The sequence below is a fragment of the Calypte anna genome, chromosome 1, assembly GCF_003957555.1.
Source record: "Calypte anna isolate BGI_N300 chromosome 1, bCalAnn1_v1.p, whole genome shotgun sequence".
NCBI lineage: Eukaryota > Metazoa > Chordata > Aves > Apodiformes > Trochilidae > Calypte > Calypte anna.
Window position 1 is genome coordinate 8,500,144 of NC_044244.1, and position 18,309 is coordinate 8,518,452.

The 18,309-nt window shown below is 40.5% G+C and overlaps 1 protein-coding gene across 4 annotated transcripts in view; it reads left to right on the forward strand.

The window, feature by feature from the left end:
• The first annotated feature begins 1,522 nt into the window (after window positions 1–1,522).
• SEMA3D (semaphorin 3D) overlaps window positions 1,523–18,309 on the forward strand; it is a 138,528-nt gene continuing 121,741 nt past the window's right edge. Inside the window, exons 1-2 of one of the 4 annotated variants that reach the window (XM_030459138.1) lie at window positions 1,670–1,829; window positions 2,917–2,930. The gene's annotated coding sequence lies outside the window, so the exon portion shown is untranslated. Of the gene's footprint in view, window positions 1,830–2,018; window positions 2,107–2,916; window positions 2,931–18,309 lie in introns of those variants that run through there. The other 3 variants (XM_030459146.1, XM_030459131.1, XM_030459153.1) reach the window with 3 other exon arrangements.

The window sequence follows — 18,309 nt, forward strand, 5'->3', positions numbered from 1 at the left end:
AACAGGGATTTTTCTTTCATCAGCCTACTCCTGCTTTCAGCTTTCTTGAGCAACTTCTGGTGCAGAAAGTGTATCACAAGCAGAGTGTGCATGATGTTCTGTGAATGTCTGGGAACAAGGTAAAGTGCAAGAACCACTGAACAGGAATTTAAAACACAAACTGGACTCTTATCTACATCACACCAGTCACAGTAATATTTTTATTAAACATTGCCATCCAGGAATCAAAGTAATGGAAAGTTTGAAATGAAAAAAGAAAGTAAAGTTTTATCACATGAAATGAATGTGGAAAATCAGGTATAAAATCCCCTTTTGAAGGCCTTAAAACAGCAGGAGTCAATGACTACTGTGAAACAACCTGTCTTCAAATTCCTCTGTTTATTTTGTGGGAATATAAGATACATGTAGACAAGCAGAGTTTGTGTATCTGTGTGTGCAAAGCCTATAAAAACAACATCAGGTTGGTGCTGTAGTAACAAACTGTTTAAAGAACCTTGATTAAAAGTGTAAAGCTGACTCTTGGGGAACTGAAAAACCCACGCATATTTAGATCCTGTCCTGGATACCCAGACCACCAAACTGACCTCTGTGTGAAGGGTGAGCATAAAATTCTGCTCATGTGGGTAACATGGTGGAAACTCTAATAATGTTCCTCTGGACTTCTTTGGTTCTGCTGTTATTTCATGGTAATAACAGTCAGGGCCTGTTCTGCAAACAAGTTGCTCGCTAAAGGCTTCCAGTCTGAGCTCCTCACTAACAGAAACAGTTTTTGAAAACTCCAGTGTGTCTTGTCTGGAAGTGTCTGATTTTATCTTTGCCATGTGTACAATGGCTCTCAGCCTGTGGGCAGAAAGACTCTTCCTTGGGCAGCCACAGAAGGAAGTAAGTTGGAGAGAAGGGTTTGGTGTGGGAGTGGGTCGGTCCAGGAGAGAAATTCTCTCTTAGGAAGTGGTCTGCAGCATGTGAAGGCTGGAGAGCCTTCACATTCCACGGGCTAAACAAATAAATGCAAAGGCAGATGCAACCCTGGCAGCTACAATTTTGGACGCGGGCTACACTTTAAAAAGTGCACCAACCCCTAGTGCTGAGCCACTACCCAGCTGCTTTCTCCTTATCAGCAACTGTGGCAAGCTGCCTTTTTTTTGCGTGTGTGTCTGCTTGTCTACAAGTCCAGTGACCTGTAGTTGAGTGGACCTGAGGTTGCACTGAACATTAATATCTGGACCAGCACAGGTGATAGCAGTATTAGATCGGGATGTGCCAGCTCACAGGTGTGTGATCCAGCAAAGAGGCAGAGATCTGTGGTCCGGGGGCGAGGGAGGGGGCATACATTATCACAGGGTCCCTGGGTGCCCGGTCTCAGCAGGGTGGGCAGATTGCTGCCACTCTCTCTGTGTGTGCTCCTGTGTCTGTGCCCTCCGCTACTTTTCAGGGAGTTCGCGTTTCCTGGTGGCCGGGTCTGTGACCTGCGGCGGCAGCAGCGGCAGTGGGTGTGTGGCTGAACTGCCTGACACACAGGCACACACACACACACACACACACACACACACACACACACACACAGACACGCACGAAGCAGCCTATTTGCTGGAGGGGTGTGCATGTGCGTGCGAGGGAGTGGAAAGGGGTGGCTGGGATGGAGGAAGGGAAGCCAGGGGAAAGTCTGACACTCGGCGCAGAAGGAGCGAGACCCTCCGCCGCCGCTGCTGCTGCTGCTGCTGTCGGGGAGGAGCCCGCCTCCTTCGCAACGCCTCCAAAAACCCGGTCACCGGCCCCGGCTCCTCACCGGCCTCACCCCACACCTCGCCTCCGCTCCGGCTGCCCGGCAGGTACCAGACAACCCCGCGGGGCACCCCGCACTTCGCGCCGCTCCTTCGAGTACTTTTCCGCCGCCGCGGAGAAAGGGTGGAGGGAAGGGTGGGGGGGGGGGGGGGGAGGGGAGGGAGGGGGGAAGGGGTGTGGAAAAGTGCATAGGGTCCCCCCTACTTGAACCGGACCCTCCGTTCGCCTCTGCCCCGATAGCAGCCGGGGCTGGAGCGGAGCTGGGACAGGCACCCGGCACCCGGCAGCGGTCTCCGGGCCACCTGCCTTGCTGTCACTGAGGAGGTGGGAAGCCGCGGTGAGGTGGGGTGGTTGGGAAAATCTCTCGGCATTACCCTGGAAACTCAGCAGAGGTGGGTTTGGAGAGTGAGGGGCGAGGAGGCGGCAGTTTTGGGGAGCGGGGGTTAAAGGTTTGGGATGTGGTGGGAGCGGTGAGGGCAGAGGGAGAGGGAGTTCGTTCTCTCAGCCCCGGCACCCTGTTACTGCTTCTGCTTCACACAAGTGTCTCCGTGCGCTGGGAAGGGCAGCATGGGCACGATCAGTCCATGCTCATCAGCAACTGTTGCATTCTGGAGCGGTGGCAAAATTCTCTCCTTTCCACATGGTCCTCCAGCGTTGTCTGGAGCGACTTTGCCGAACGTGTCCATCACTAGGAGTTGCAGAGCACCTGGTTGGCTTGAGGTGCTCACTGAAATGAGATTATTTGTCTTCTCACACTGACAACCTCTACTTTGTGCAGTATAACACAGAGGGTGGTAAAGTTCCTTGTTTTGCAGTGACTATTACAAAATGAAAGTTGTTTTTAGAAGGGAAACATTCTTGAGCATGTTAGGCAACTGGTGACTGTACTGAAGAAGCACAAAGCAGCCACCTATGTTTCCACAGAAGAGCTTCACTTTAATTCTGACTGGGAAAATTTGTCCAAGAACAATAGGGATCAATGGGGCAGTCTGACCATAAGCAGCAAGCACATTGCTGAGAATGCAGCAGCTAAACACTGCATCTGTGCCTCTGACAGGGGCCAGGAAGATGCAGGCAAGAACTTTGTCAAGAATTGTAACATTTCACCACTTCTTCTTTGCTATGTACTTTCAGATCTCAGGGAACAGGTACAGAAACTTGATTTCCGTAACCATAAGGAGGTGATGTACTGTATGGCACAATATTTTAATACTGTTTGTTGAAGTGTATTTGGGATTTTCATCTTTGCCTTTTAATTTGTTTGTTTACTCACTATGGGCCTGATCCACAAAAACATTACTTATCTCCTGCAAGGTATGTAAGGGACAAGGTCTTTACTAAATCTGTGAAAGCTGAGTGTCTAAATAGCTTTCTAAAGAGGAATTTGGGTTTTTAAATCCATAATTATAATCCTGCTGTCAATCAGAGCTACCAAAAATCTGTAGGTGTCACACCTCTTTTGCTTAAATCTTTTAAGACAAGTCCTGCTCTGAGATGCTTCATAATTAGAAGCATTTTATTCTTAATCAGGCTGAGTAGCTTGGCTTCACTTTAAGTTGAACTTTATTTTGGCTTTGACATCCAGACTAGCCTAAGATCCAGGAATGGAATTCCCCTCTTCTTACCACTGGATCAATCCAACACAGATTCTCAGGGAATGGGAAAGAGAGCAGACTCCTCATTAGGTGCATTACTGAAGCACAGGCAGATGAGTTTCAAACCAGGCAGAAGCATATTATGCTACAGTGTCCCACATCCAGTGTGTGAGCTCTGCCCATGGAGCACTCTAACCAGAAATGGAAATAGTAGCTTCACCAGTATCCTCTTCTGTGTCTCAAAATATAAGAATGATTGAAATTAGAACTACTGGTGCAAGATGCTTTTGGGACAATAATCCCAGGAAGGGAGAAATGCTTGCTGGTAGTGATGAGTAAGGTAACTAAGTCTCATCAAGACATAATTTTGAGTTGAATTTGTGTCCTCAGATTTGGCTTGGTGGGATTCCCTGTTGTCAGGATATTGTTGTTGGTGGGAAGCTGCTGTCAGATTCCCTTGAAGAGTGATATATCTCTTTTGGACCCACAGTTACACACCAGCCTCTTGCATGCCTCTCTCCACCTGCAGGTTGTGCCATCAGCTGACTTTCCAAAATGCTGTAATAGCCCTGAGCAATGGCTTGCATTGGTTTTTTTGTTGTTGTTTTTTGTTTTCTGAGAGGCCAAATTTTCATTGTTTATACCACTATGTTAATTATGCAAATTATACTAATATTCTATTGGTATTTGGCAATTGAATTAAATGAAGCAAGACCTTAGGAAAAAAAAAGTTTTAATTAAGCTAGAATGTTAAGTGGAAATAGTTATTCATTGGGAAGAGTCCTTTAAAATGTTTGAAGATACTTCATCATTATTATTCAAATATTAAGCAATGATAATAAAGCAAATCAGCATGGTAAACACCAATATATTAAAAAGTGAAGCCAAGAATGAAGCACTCCCCAAAACACCTGTCCCTATTTTGATCCTAGCGGAAGAGATCTGCTCAGCATCTCTTGCAGAACAAGCAGAGTTGCAAATGTCCTACACAGTCAAAATCTTTAAGATCATAATCACTCAGAGTCAATCTGTGACCATGCTGTCAGCTTAAGGTGGTCAAAACAATGTATTTCTGGATTCTTTTTGAATCCCTGTTTTACACTGTATCTCGTTCTTATTTTTGCTGTTAAAAAATACAGAAGTTGTAATCTCAGGTGTCTCTTAACTGTGTGCCACTGCAGTGTACACTTACTGATTACCTGTGGCTCTGGAGAAGCTGATTAATTCGCTGGGAACCAGCTCAATTCCCAACAAATGCTGGCATTTCTTTGGCTAAAACCCCTGGTGCTGGAATTGGCCACTAAGCCACCTCTGTACTCTTTGAGGTTTCCTACATGAGGGAATCCTTCCATACTGATTTAGCAGGCTTTCCCACCACGCTCTGCTGGCAAGGCAGCCTGTGGGAGAGTCAGAGCTATATTTGGTCCCTTTTCTATTTAATCCATGGAAAATGCTTAAGGTGCATTCTGAGTGTCGTGAGATCAAATACATGCAGTGACTCTGTGATGTGTTTGTTTTCCTTGCTTTCTGGAGTTTCTCCAACTGCAAACAAGCAACAGAGGAGCTCATAGCAAAGCCATGCCCATGAGACATGAAGTGTGGTGGCTGCATTTAAACTATGTGTGAAGAAAATTTTTGCTTCATGGGTGTGCTATTTTTATCTTTTTCTTTTTTTTTTTTATACTACTGCACCTCTGTCATGCTTCTTAACACATTCTCCCCCTCGTCCCAACATTTATGTCTGGGTTTTATGTATTTTTTAAACTTACCAACGGCAATGAGTCAGTGCTTAAATTATGCCTGTAGAAATCTTTAGTTCTTTTATAATTTCCTTTCTATCCTTGTGTATTCAGAAAGGCCCCTCTCTGGTATTGTTATTTTTCACATCTTAGAGACATGCTGCGTGAACATCCACATGTTATCTGAGAGTGAGTGATTTAAAAAAAAGAAGAGCCAAGGAAAAAAAAAAAGCCCTTCTATTTCACTCTCTCCAGCTTAGATGGATCCAGCGTCACATGGAGGGGATCCAGGATGAGTCAGGGAGCAGTGCTGTGGTCCAAAATTCCAGTTTGCATTACAGCTGGGAGGCAGCATTTAGCATCATGTGGAATTATTTTCTTTTAACAGGAACTGCAAAATAATTTATGGAAGTCATATAGACTAATGGGCAGAACAGATAACAGTAAGCCAAGAAGAACCTGGATTCCCATCTGTGTTAAATCATTGACTCGATTTGACTATCAGAGTGATGGGTGTGGTATTTAGGCTTATGGTAGTGTTATGATGGACTTAACTAAATCATTGCACTGCCCTGCAACATAACTGGAAAATGTGATGACTGTTCAGAGCTCTGCTGGTACCTGACAGTTTACCTAACAATTAGCTTCATTGCTCAGACTAAGCACAGTGCAGTAGAGGTATTTATTTGCAACCTTTCAGGATGAATCTTATAGGGTTCTGGATATATATATATGGCTAAAGACAATTTATGCTCTATAACTGATATGGACACGGACACCTGTAACTCATGAGTACCTGTGGCACTGCATGAATTTCACACTGTGTATATTACTCAGCTTTCAGTAATGTGGATCGTGTTTCTACATCCTCGCATATTTTCATCTTGTGTTTTTATAAACAGAAATAAGAGTAATGTGAGCTTTTTATTTTAATATGGTCAGTTTTAAAGCAAAACAAATATCCATAATTAAACGGTTTCAAATCTAGTTGGTCAGTCAATCAGTAGACTTGCAGTTGCCATATGTCATGCAGAAGAAGAGAGGCTAAAAGGTTCTGTAACATCTGAGCACACTCCAGTGGTGTACTGAGTTTTTGTTGGTTTTTCTTCTTTTTTTCCAAGGGGATGGGTTGGGGAGAAGTTACTGATTTTCCTGGTATGTCCCCTTCCAAAAATCCTGGAGATACTGCAGCCTTGAGTCTGATCTCATTTTGCATCAGCATAACTCAGGACTGGAAAGAAAATACTTCAGATTAGCTGAAAATTACACAAAACTAAGGCTGCAAGATTTGTGTCTGATCTCAGTCAGTCTGTACTTAGTGACTTTAAGGGACTTAAGCACATGCTTAGAGACAGCGTCCTGTGTAAAATGCCCTCTTGAAAGAGGTGCTTCCTAGAGTCTAAATCTAGAGTCTGATCAAATGTTTTAAAAGTTTAAGTGCAGTCCTGAGGGCTGATGTGGCCAAATATTCTAGCATAATCTTGGCTAGAATTTTAACGTTTTGAACAGCTAGATCTAATGGTATGTGCCTACCTAGCTTGTTACATTCCCCTGGAATTTATCAATGACACACTCCATATAATTGTGGTTGCTTTTTGTTCATCTAAAATCCTTTTTTGGTTTTGCAAGGGAGAGACTGCAAAGAGGGAGTATGTAAAACATTCCTTCTCAAACAAAAGCAACAAGTTGATTATTTTTTTCCTTCCACAATGAAGAATTAAACCAATGTCTGTCGCTCTCGTTCTTCGTGTTTGAGTCTCGGCTAAAAACAGAAAGAAGAAACACGATGAATTTTTCATATGGAACTTATTCTCTGTAATTTTATAATGCACATATGTGAGGTTTTATGAAGACTTATACCAAAAGGCTTTAAAACAGTGTAATAGAAGAAAACTGCTCATAGCATCCTTTGGTATCAAATGAGCTAAACAGCCACACTTTGAGAGAGAAGTAAAATGAAGGGGCAGTGACAAATATTGACAGCCTGTTGCAAATACAGTTCTTATTCTCCAAAATTCACAGAGAAACAGCCTTAAAAGTAAGGTTTACTGCACAGTATTTCTAACTTCCTTCATAATCTGTGCAAGCTGTAAAATTCATATATTAATTCATAAGACATGTTCCACCTGCATATAAAATACAAATAACTTACTTAATTTCATGGCTTATTTTCTTTTTAAGCAGGTGCCAGAAAATTAATTTTCAAAGCTACAGCATATGCAGCTAACAGAGTGATGATGTTACATCTCTGAAGATCCATTGTTTAATGGAGGAGACATTGAACCAAATCTGCATCTTCCCTATTTCTTAAAATATGATTTTAGTAGGAAGCAGGCATATGATATAGATAGTAATGATTTAACCCTTCTGTTTGTGTAGTCATTATTTGGAAGCAGTGGACATTTTGACATTCATAGAAGTTGTTATTAGTTTATTAGCTATACTGCAGCAGCATCAGCAGGTCCTAGTCAGAAATCAAAGTCCTCTTCTGTTTAGCACCAGTGATGTATCCAATTAAACAAAAACCCAAACCCCACTTTCAACCACAGGGTAGGACATGTGCCAGCAAGCACAGAAGATAAAGAGTTGTGGGTTCCTCAAGAGACAAGTAAAAAGACCGATTTTATTTCATAGAATGAACAGGGATCTCAGCCTGTTTTTCTGGTTTTGAATGACACAAGTATCAGGGCAAAGTTGAATGTGTAAAGGCAGAGATCCCCTATTGTGAGAGATAAATAGCAAATTTGGCCTGATGCCTCAATAAATTACATTGAATTAACCTGACTTTTGGTTTCTGTGACGTCCTTAGTTAGCAGATTAATTTCTGAACAATGCATCTTCAAAGAATCCACTTTATTCTGGGAGGTATATTATAAGGAAGTTATAGGATTTTATAGAGGCCCAGCATCTTCACATGAACAAATCTGGAGTTCTTGGATCCATTGAGCCATGTAATACTTTCAGTTGGAGAGTCTAAGCCTTTGTGTTATTTTCTAGAAACACTATGCAGAAACACAAACTTACCAAGAAGGAGAAAACATAATTTAGTGTTTTGGGTTTTATTTGTTTGTTTTGAGGTTTGCTTTTGGGTTTGTTTTGGGGTTTGTTTTTGCTTGTTTGGAGGTTTTTTTTGGAAGAAAATATCCTAATTTTTAGCTGATCTTCATGTATCTTGGCACATTAATAGTGAAGAAAGTTGGTTTCATCCAGTTTGCTATCTAAGAGCAAATATTAATGTTAATATTTTAAGTCATTGATTTGTAGAAACAGTTTATTCAAAGGAACAGAAATCCAAGCAAAAAGGGTGAGCTAATAAAAGCAGATGTCTTTATTAGTTCTATCCCCATCCTAAAGCTGAAATGTAATACCATTTTTTGTGATGAATTTTATGTCAATGTCAATCTGTGTGTCTTCATTTCAGAGTTTGAAGTCAATAAAATACACTTCTTGAATGCAATCCTGCAAAAGCTGTCCTGTGTGAGGGGTTTCATAATGATAATTTTAATTACAAGCAAACTATCCACAAATGGGTGAGTTTTAATTTAGCACGAGCCACTCTACATTTCCAACTTGGACGATAGACTTTTGACCTGAGCAAATTTCTGTGCCATCTCATAGGTAAAAATGCTGCACTGAAGAAGTGGACAGTGTCCATGGGAGTAACCTCAGCACACAGCAGTTGTTTTTTTCCAAAGAAATCTAACTAACTAAGAGCTAACAAGCTGTTGTCTTCAGTTGGTGTTAAATTTGAAGCGTGTAACTGAAATTCGTGGAGTGATTTGTAAGCACCGAGGGCAGTCCCGGGCCTTTGGAAGGAATGAGCAGATCTAAAAGCTGAGAGATAAAAGCAGAGATTGAAGTTAGTGGTACACTGAAAGCATTTAGGGAGTACAGCTGTAAAGAGAAACTAAAGACTGAAGGATTGATCAAGTGCTATTTCTTGTGCACTGGCTGGGTTATTGTGGTGGGATCCCCCAAAGCCAGAAGTCATGAGGGAAGGCAGTGTAAGCCAGCTTGAAGAGGGGTAGGAGGAGCAGTCTGCAACTCAAGCATTGGGCTGTTGATTTAAGCACCAAATTTCATTTGCTATCCTCAGCCATGAGCTCTCCCAGTGTATTAGTATCTAAGCAGGGTTATTCTTTTCATTGTGTCAAAATAATAACTGTAATAACAACAACAACAACAACAGTAACAATAATAATAATAACAACAATAATAGAATAAATAATAATTAAATAAAATCTCTAACAGATTTCAGTGGTTCAGGTGCCTGCTCTTGCCTGAGTTGACTTGGAGGTGCAGTTTTTCAAGCTCATGTGTGAATGGTGGTATTGCTGGTGCATGGAAGCTTCATTTTTTTCAGCCACCACTATATTCCACTTTGTTAGAAGCATTCTGTTATCAAAGGTTCAACAGGAAAGGGTTGTGGAATGGCGTGCTTAGAGCATCTTTCAGGCACAAGATTTCTCTTACTGGACCCGATCCAATTAATGGTTTGGTATCAGTGTTGATATTTTCTGTTTGATACTGAACTGCACTATTGAATTAATTATGAGACGTCAAATCCTACCTGTTTCTAGATGGGTGTTCTAACCTTGGGGTTGCTTGATAATGAGTGTTGGGATCTTCTGGTTTCAGTCTGTTGGAGAACAAGGCATGCTTGGAGCCCACCCTGGCTTTGCAAATAGGGTGAGCAGATGTGTAAGCCTGGTTTTGAACACCACAGGCTCTGAACAGTTTGGAATAGTCACCATCTTGTGTAAGCACCCTATGGCCCAGGTGCCATCGGGGATGTGTTGTTAAGCAGGTTTGGCTACATGCAAAGCCTGGTTACAGCAGAAGACAGGTTTTATAATGGTCTCTGATACTGAACCTGCCTGACTGTAGAGGCTGTTGAGATCATAACTCTGTTATTAAGCTAAACTGCTGACTAAAACAATATTAATAGACAACGATTTTTACATAACTAATGACTGAATACTTGTGGACTGTTGATCTGGTGTCATATACAATGTATAATATTAGGATTAAAGTTTTCTCAGACGTGATGAAATTCAAGGTTTTTATTTTAAAACTCAGGATATTATTTTTTAAATTGAACTCAAAGTTTTAAATGCTTTAAAGAAAAGCTGACTGGATGCAATTTTTGGTATGTTAGTTTCACCTAATTGAGGAAAAAGAGAGAGAATTATTGCATCTAAGATAATTACAAACATTGTTCAGGCTCAAGAATCATTTAGGACCTCTTTCCAGAAGAAAAGGGGCATTTACATTTGCTTCTCTGTCTTAACTTTTTAAGATGAGTGTTCTGGGTAATACCATTTGCAGTGTACAGATTTATTCTGGAGTTATGACTTGGTGGTTATAGTTCTCTAGTGACATCTACAAAAAGCAGACATATATTATGTCATAAAGCTGTCTCAGGTTGAAAAAGAATAAAAAATGAATGCATGGCAAAGCAATATCTTTTCCTATATAACACACAGACAACACATTTACCTTTCGGTGAAATCAGGAGAGTTTTCACATGGGAGGATTTTCCACCTTCAGATAAAATCATTATAGACTTTTCAGACTGAAGACTACATAAACTCACAAAATAAAATATATGTGAAAGGGGAAATAGTAGAATGATATTCTTATGGTACCCTTCTGGAAATTCATATACCTGTTTACTTGTTTGTTTTGTTTTGTTGTGTTATGTGGGCATTGTTTTGTTTTATTTTGTTTTCCCTAAAGATATTTTTAATTTAAGTACAGATAAAATATTTCACTCGTGAAACTGGAGCTCCTGTGTCCTTTGCTTCCTGTGACTTTGCTACAGCTCACTGCTTTCCTAAATGGCAACACGAGCAGCATTATGAAACTCATAACACAGGCAGTGATCTCCTTGATGGTGCTTAAAATCAAATCCTGGCTACTTGGTGATAGATAAATTACTGTGCTTCGGTTCTTACAGTGAGGGAAGTGTTGTTTTTTGTCTCAATTTGTTGCCATTTTACATTGATGCTTAAGTATGAAGAATAAATACTCTAGGCACAAAACACTGCTGAAAGCTCCAGTGCCAATTTCTGTACCTTTTCACAGCCCATCAGAAAAGCAGCAGGTATGTGCAGCAAACAGTGCAGTGACTGTGAGTCTCTTAATCCCAAACATCTGGTTTCAAAGCAATTAAAAAATAAAAAAGCAGAATGGAATAATCATTCTCAGTTTAAAACCCAAGGTGTGGTGCTGCTTGGTTTTCCCCTGTTTTTCCTCTTGTGCTGGGACTGTGCTGACTGTCAGCGTGTCCTGTGGCTCAAGGGCTTGGCCTGTCTCAGCCGGAGTTGCCCATCCTCACCTCTGCTGCAGCAGTTCTCCAGGTGGTTTTGAGGCACAAGACAGGCTGCTCCTGCCTCTAAATTAATCTTATCTATGAAATTTTATCTCCTTCCTACAGTTTAACTATCTCTTGTGCTTCTATAAAAACTTCAGGAACTGTCCCGACACGATGAAAAAGTCTCACTCCCTAGGGTTACTGTGCTCAGCAGCAATCTTGGTGCTAAGCTGTTAAAGAGAAAGAATTCAGACAGATTTCAAGTCTTGTGTCAGGTTTTCATGACAGTGGTAAAAACACCTTTGTTTATGATGGTATTAATGCCACCGATACCAGAAGCACAGCTCTTCTGCAGTTGGTCAGTGTTGAAATACGGATAGTAATTTTCTTAGTAAAGAAAGTCTTTATTTGTATTTTTAACTGAAGTTATCACCCTATTTTAAGGATAATAAAATCTATGCTAAAAAAAGATATTTTTTAAAAAATACTTTCCATCCCTGCTGTCTTTTCCTTCCTTCCTTTCCCTGCAAACAAATTTAATGCCACAGAAGTGATGTGAGAAGAGCATTTTGGAATTTGTTTGCCATCATTGTGTTTTGTTTTCCATCCAAGAATCCATATGACACAATGGAAAGTGGGATCTGACACCTCCAAGATAAATTATTAGTTCATCTAGTCTACAAAATGCTGAACTCACCTTTACAAGTGAAATTGTATTTAAGGCCAGACAAACAGGGACACACTGACTTTGAATATAAGCAGCTTTGTTCTCTTTAGTGCAACTATCAGGAGAAATTACCATGGTCTGTTGTGATGGCCCCATAGCGATCTCACAAGGCCTTGCAGTAGGCACTGTAATATCCTTATTATCTGTTTTCATTCCTTTCTCAACAAAATAGCGTTCTGATGCTTGAAAAGCAGGACCCTTTTTAAATTGTGCTGTCCCTCTTCATTCTTCTTTGAGTCACATGGGAGAAGAAGTGCGAGAACAAGCAGTATGAGAAGTTGAAAAGGCGCTGGCAGAGGATAGAGAAATTGATGATTGACACTAAGCAAACAAAGGTTGTTCCATAGAGCAACCAAGACTTTATGTAGGTTATGTTCAAATGGATCCCTGATCCTCATTCAGTCTGTCCAGTGTTTTCCTCTAGACGATGAAAAGGTTTTTTCCAAGTAGTTTGAAATGATCCCACTGGTGGGATCTGTTCTGAGCTACAGACATCTTCCTGGGCCTGTGTCTGCTGCCACTCATAGAAAAAAACCAGTGATACTGGGGAAGCAGCAGCAATTGCTCAGAGCTCTTTCTGGACATGCTCAAGTTGAAGATGTGACCTCAGTCCCATGGGTGTCTTTAGTTGTGTAGCTGTCATTTCCACCTCCTGCTTTTCTGTTAGCCTGGGACAAAGTCACAAAATAGGCATTTTAGTTTTTGGCAGTGTTTGCTGCCTAAGTACTTATTCTTCATTCCCTACAGAAATAGGGTGATGCCTGAGATTTTCTGGTTTGTGTAAAACTTCGAAGTAACATGTTCCTCTTGTGGTTCACAAGAAGCAGGTTGGAAACTCTGAAACAGAAAAAACATACTTCTTTCTCAGAAGCTGGGTGATTGGGCAAAGTAACCTCATTTTGGTGTAGGAGTTTTATCAATTTCAATTTCAGAAGGTGGGCAAGGCAATACAATGCAAACGCTGTTATAGAATCTCATTTTCTTGATGTCCAAAGAAACTGAATTCTGTTTGGACAATAAGTGCTAGTCCATAAACAGTCTATTGGATTTATTGTAAGTGTAACTGTGTAAGGTTTCTGTGGTCTGTTTCATACATCAATTGATCAAATGTCCCTCTAATAATCTGAAGAACCTTTCTCACTTATTTAAACATCTTTCTTGAAATATACATGATACTTTATCTCTGTGTTTGCCACACTCTGTCCATGCTGCTTATTGTTTTACAAAATGAAATACAGATAGGCTTTGATGATAATTCAAAGTTGATATAGAATTGTTTTGATTAGTTAGAGATCAAGGCTGCTTTCCTAGAACGAGAGAACTGCACTTGTGTAGCACCAGAAAGTCTTTTATCTTGTCATTTGTTTGCATAGGGTGAGACTATCACCTCTTTCTCACTAAAGAAATTTGCCTGTTTCACCTTACTGAGATTATAAAAAAAAATTAAAAATCAACACAGATTAAATGAATGGAATCTATATTATGAATTGACCCTTATTATGACCCAGGTGCAAGTCTCGGGGAAGTCAGAGGACATTCTTAGCATTCAGCAGTTCTCCCCAAGATTATTCTAAGAAACACATATCACTCAATAATGAAGTCTGCTCTGCTCTGATAAGGTTTGTCTACATGTGGAAGTCAGCGTGCTGTTAAACCAACAGAACAGTGTGCAGAATATGACCAGTTGCAGAATATAGGTCCTGAGTTTGCTTTCAAAGTGAAGTAAACTTTCTAATTTCTTCTAAAAGAAGTCTTGTAATAGAGACCTCTGTGTGATGTGGTTGAAGAGCAGTTAGAATGCTGTAATTCCCATCTTTCTGTGTCTGGGCTGGCATGTTGACAAACACTAAGTATTTCACTTTTAAGGTCTTGAGCAATAATTTCTATAAGTACAGTAGCCAATACCAGCGTGCTGCACTGTGATACAGAGTGCCCAGATACTACACACCAGAGCAGGACTCTGTGCTCATTATAGTAAAAATAAAACTTTCACTGATTTTAGTGAAAGATCCAACTTTATGCTAGTGTTCATGTATTTACTTGTATCACAGTAACACTTAAAAATCAAACCTGGAATTTTGCCTTTACTGTGCTATTAGTGGTAAGTTAACATCTAAGGAGAGCTTAGAGAAGAGCAAGAAAAATGAGAAGGGAGGCTTTGAGTCAGGTTTGATTTATGAGGAAAAATTAAAGGATTTGCGTGTGCATAGCTTGTTTGAGTTTGACAGAGAAAAAGACACGACTGTAAATACTTCAAAAGTTTAATTCCAAAAACATCAGAGGATTTGCTTAATGTTAAGGACATTCCAAAGGTTAGGACAGCAACTCGAGACCTGGGGTTAATTCCATGACATACATCCCTAGGCAAGTCATTTCTGCGTAGATCCCAGCAAATTCCTAAAGGCACCCAACTGCCACTTCTTTGTCTACATCATTAAGTGTTAGTCATCTGAGACTGAAAACCACTTAATTTAGACAGTTAACTTGCTAAATACCTTTGCAGACCTGGATCCTGGCCTCTACCTGCCTCAGCTCTATGTCTGTAAATGGGAAAAAAGTACCCTGTGTCATAAAAAGAATATGACACTGAAATAGACTCAGAAAATATGAGTGTTCAGATGTTGTAACAATGGAAGTCATGCAAGCATACTACATAGAAAAACTAATTAAATTGGGATTTATTTCCCTTGTCTGTAGGGTAAGGTGGTCACTTAATCTTCCTCTGTTTCCAGTACAGAGATTAGGCACTCCAAGCAGCAAAGAGCTCTATTTGGTGACAATATATGAGTCAGGGGATGCATTCACCCCAGCAATGCCTGTCTTCACCCTCTCTGGAGAGATCCAAGACAGTGCCTGAATTTTAGATTATTGGAATCAGACAAGGTGAATGCTATTTTAAGAATAAAAAGATTTTATTTAATCAGCCTTGCTTGGTTTTGAGGGCGAAATTGTCTTTAATAAGTGACATTTGATGAAAGTTTGAAAACATTTGCTAAAATATTCTTTTAAAAGAAACAGAAACCACCTCAAAGAACTTATGTGTTCCTTCTGTTATTTCTCATAAACATTCAGGGAATCTTTAATTAAAAAACTAAATGCATAACAGTGGTCCCACTTTTCTTTCTCTGAAGTAGTCCTTGTGCTGACTGGAACATCCTGAACCTGTTGTGGTGCACATACTACCAATGATGTATTCACTAAGGCCTCCATGTCTCTCAAGTTACCTAATATTACATTTGAAAATCTAGGCCTGAATAACTAAGTGGGAGTTGAGTTCTTTCAGAAATCTGCTCCCTGTGCCTTTTGCTTTAATTCAACAACCTCATGCAGGTTGGAAATACTGTGTTGCATCTAAGTAGTAGCTACCTCTTTGGAAATGGTTGTTCCTCAGAGAAAATACAATTATGGCTGCTGTGTGTTTAAAGGAAAAAAAAGGAAAACAAAAGGAAAAAAAAAAAAAAAGGAAAAATAACATTATTCAGAAAATAGCTACAAAAAATTTGGGAGCTTCTACTAGAGCTGCTGGAGGTCCATGTGCCAAGCAGCTGTAGGATGCTGTGGATCTGAGGAAAGATTGAATAATAAAGGCTCATGAGGAAGCCTGAGGTGACCTCTCTGAGGCCCCTGCTAACACATGCAATTGCACAATTTTGCATTTCAAACAAAGATCAGCTTCATCAGTTTATCCTGCTGTACGTGTGACTCAGTGATAAGAGACTCTCCTTGTATTATTACATGTATGACTCTGTAAGACAGCAACATTCCTTTATGACCAGTTTATTCTTTTTGGTTTGAACTCTTCAAAGAAAATGCCTGCTTTCAGGTTCTGTCCCTCTTCTTTTAGTGGCTCCCACCTCCAGCCTCTTCAGAGCTCATTTCATGGAAATGATGCTTATTTGCTTCACAGCTGCTTGTCACTTGTCTGCTTCACTGGCTCTGCAAGGGAAAGAAAGTGTCCCTTTGCTATTCAGCTCCTGTCTTTTGGCTTGTCTATTGATGAAGAGGCAGAGATGAGTGAGTGATCAGTCACTTCAGGGACCTGGTGTCAGAGAACTAGATTTATGCTTGAGAATCTCTAAAATATGCTGAATTCAGCAAAATGTGTTCACAGGAGTTTATGTTTATTATATTTTCTTGACCTTGATGATCCAGGACCTATTGCTTTGGGAAACCAGAGACAGACTGACCTAAGAATTTAGAGGATTTAGGGTTCACACAGGGGATGTAAATGTGGTGGGGATCTTATCTGGGTGTGGAGCAACCTTGACTCAGATCAGCATGTGAAATAAGAACTCCCTGAGAGGTGTGTTTGGGTCACAAAACTATGATCTTAAAAGTCCATCTTCAACTTGGGTGAGACTTTTCCAGCCAGTTAGATGGGACATGACCCTATAGCTGGTTCTCAAGAGTCTGGACATGAACTAGGCACTGTGTTCCTGGACTCTGTAAGGATCCTTGGCTCTTCCTGAAGCAGAAACACAGATGCCCAAGAAGTTTATATTCTGCAGTGTTAGTGTGCAAGGGGATAAAGGTATTGATTATGTGAATTGCACTGAGACCAGCTTTTTGCTGGGCTCCCATGACACCTCAAAGTGTTAATCTTTACCATGAGTAACTCCAAATCCATGAATTTACATCATCTGCTTTATGCCTTAATTCAGGCGCTCTGAATCATCCTCAGTAAGTAGCTCTCTTGTTTTTCTGGCAGACCTCCTCCAGTTCTCACCTAGGTGCATGATGTGAGCAATGAAAGATGCTTCAAAGTACCCAGTGCTTCAGACACACAGAGGACAACTCTGTGTCTTAATGCTTGTCCACAGGTCAGCTCCAGTCATAAAGCACAATATGGAGAGCAAGCAAACAGCAGTGGCAGGAGTATCCCATTGTTTCTGTATAGCTAAGTAGCTGTTGTGCTTTGTCTGTTACTGTTATTAACATCTGTCTCACTTTCTGCTCCCTCTGTTTTATCCATCTGGTGACATTCATTATATACTTAGACTATCAGCTGCAAGGAGAAGAAGCTCTTGTATACTCCTTTATTGTATGTGTAGCACTGTGGGGTTCTACCCCCTGACTGGAGCCTCTAGGCACTGTCCCAGTATAAATAATGCATAAAAATAGATCAGTAGTGTAACATCCATCAAGGAAACCATACAGAGACCTAAAGAGTGCCTTAGTATTGCATTGATCTACTGTCTAATGCAGTGTTCATGCAATGGCTTGCTGTATTTTTCTGAATTAGCAAACAGATCACACAAAGCCTTATATCTATGGGCAATGTACAGGGAGCTCTGGGGAAATCTATAATTACTAAAATCTGGAAGTGTGCCAAAGATGATTTACAAGTTTAGGGAAGAATGCATCTTTTATGACAATAAAGATTCTATCAGGTTTATTTTGGAGACTTTCCAAGATTAATAGCAAAAAACATCAAAAAATGTTGAAGTCAAGCAATCAGACCAAATTCAGCTGCAACAATAGCTGCAATAGTCTGGGAGTTTGTAGCAGCTTCCTGTCTCTTGCCACAGTACTGATGGTTCATGTTGCACAAGGTAGGATTAATTTATCTCAGTGATACAGACATCTCATCTTTGGAGGTATGCAAGGGTATACACAACAAAAAAGGAGATTATTAATATTTTTACCTGTATCACAGCCATTGTGGTAAAGTTCTTCTGCAGTCAAAGCAATTGAGCTATTCTCACAAGAATACACTATGCACAAAGAGCATGTGTTAAAACTCTGAAAAAAGTTAACAGATATGTTAGAGAGCAAAGCTGGAGCTCAGGAATGAACTATTACTGTTCTCATTCAACTTGAAGTCATGAAGTGGTAGTGATTTGCTCTTGAATAGTTGCAGATAATGATTCTTTTCGATTGATTTTATGGAATTGCTTAGGGGGGTTTCAGAAGGTGGGAATGCTCTTGACAAGTCCATAGCCACCGAGGATTAATTTCATGTAACAGAAAAGCATCAGACCTGATTACTGTATGACTTGCAGGTCCACAATTTTCCACAATAATTTTAAAGATCCTTCTGTGCAAATACTTTTCTGTTTGACCCATGGCTCCATACATTCCATGTCCACTTCGTAATCCTGATTGAGGGCTCCAAGAGGCAAGCTTAAAGTATCTCAACTAACATGGTCA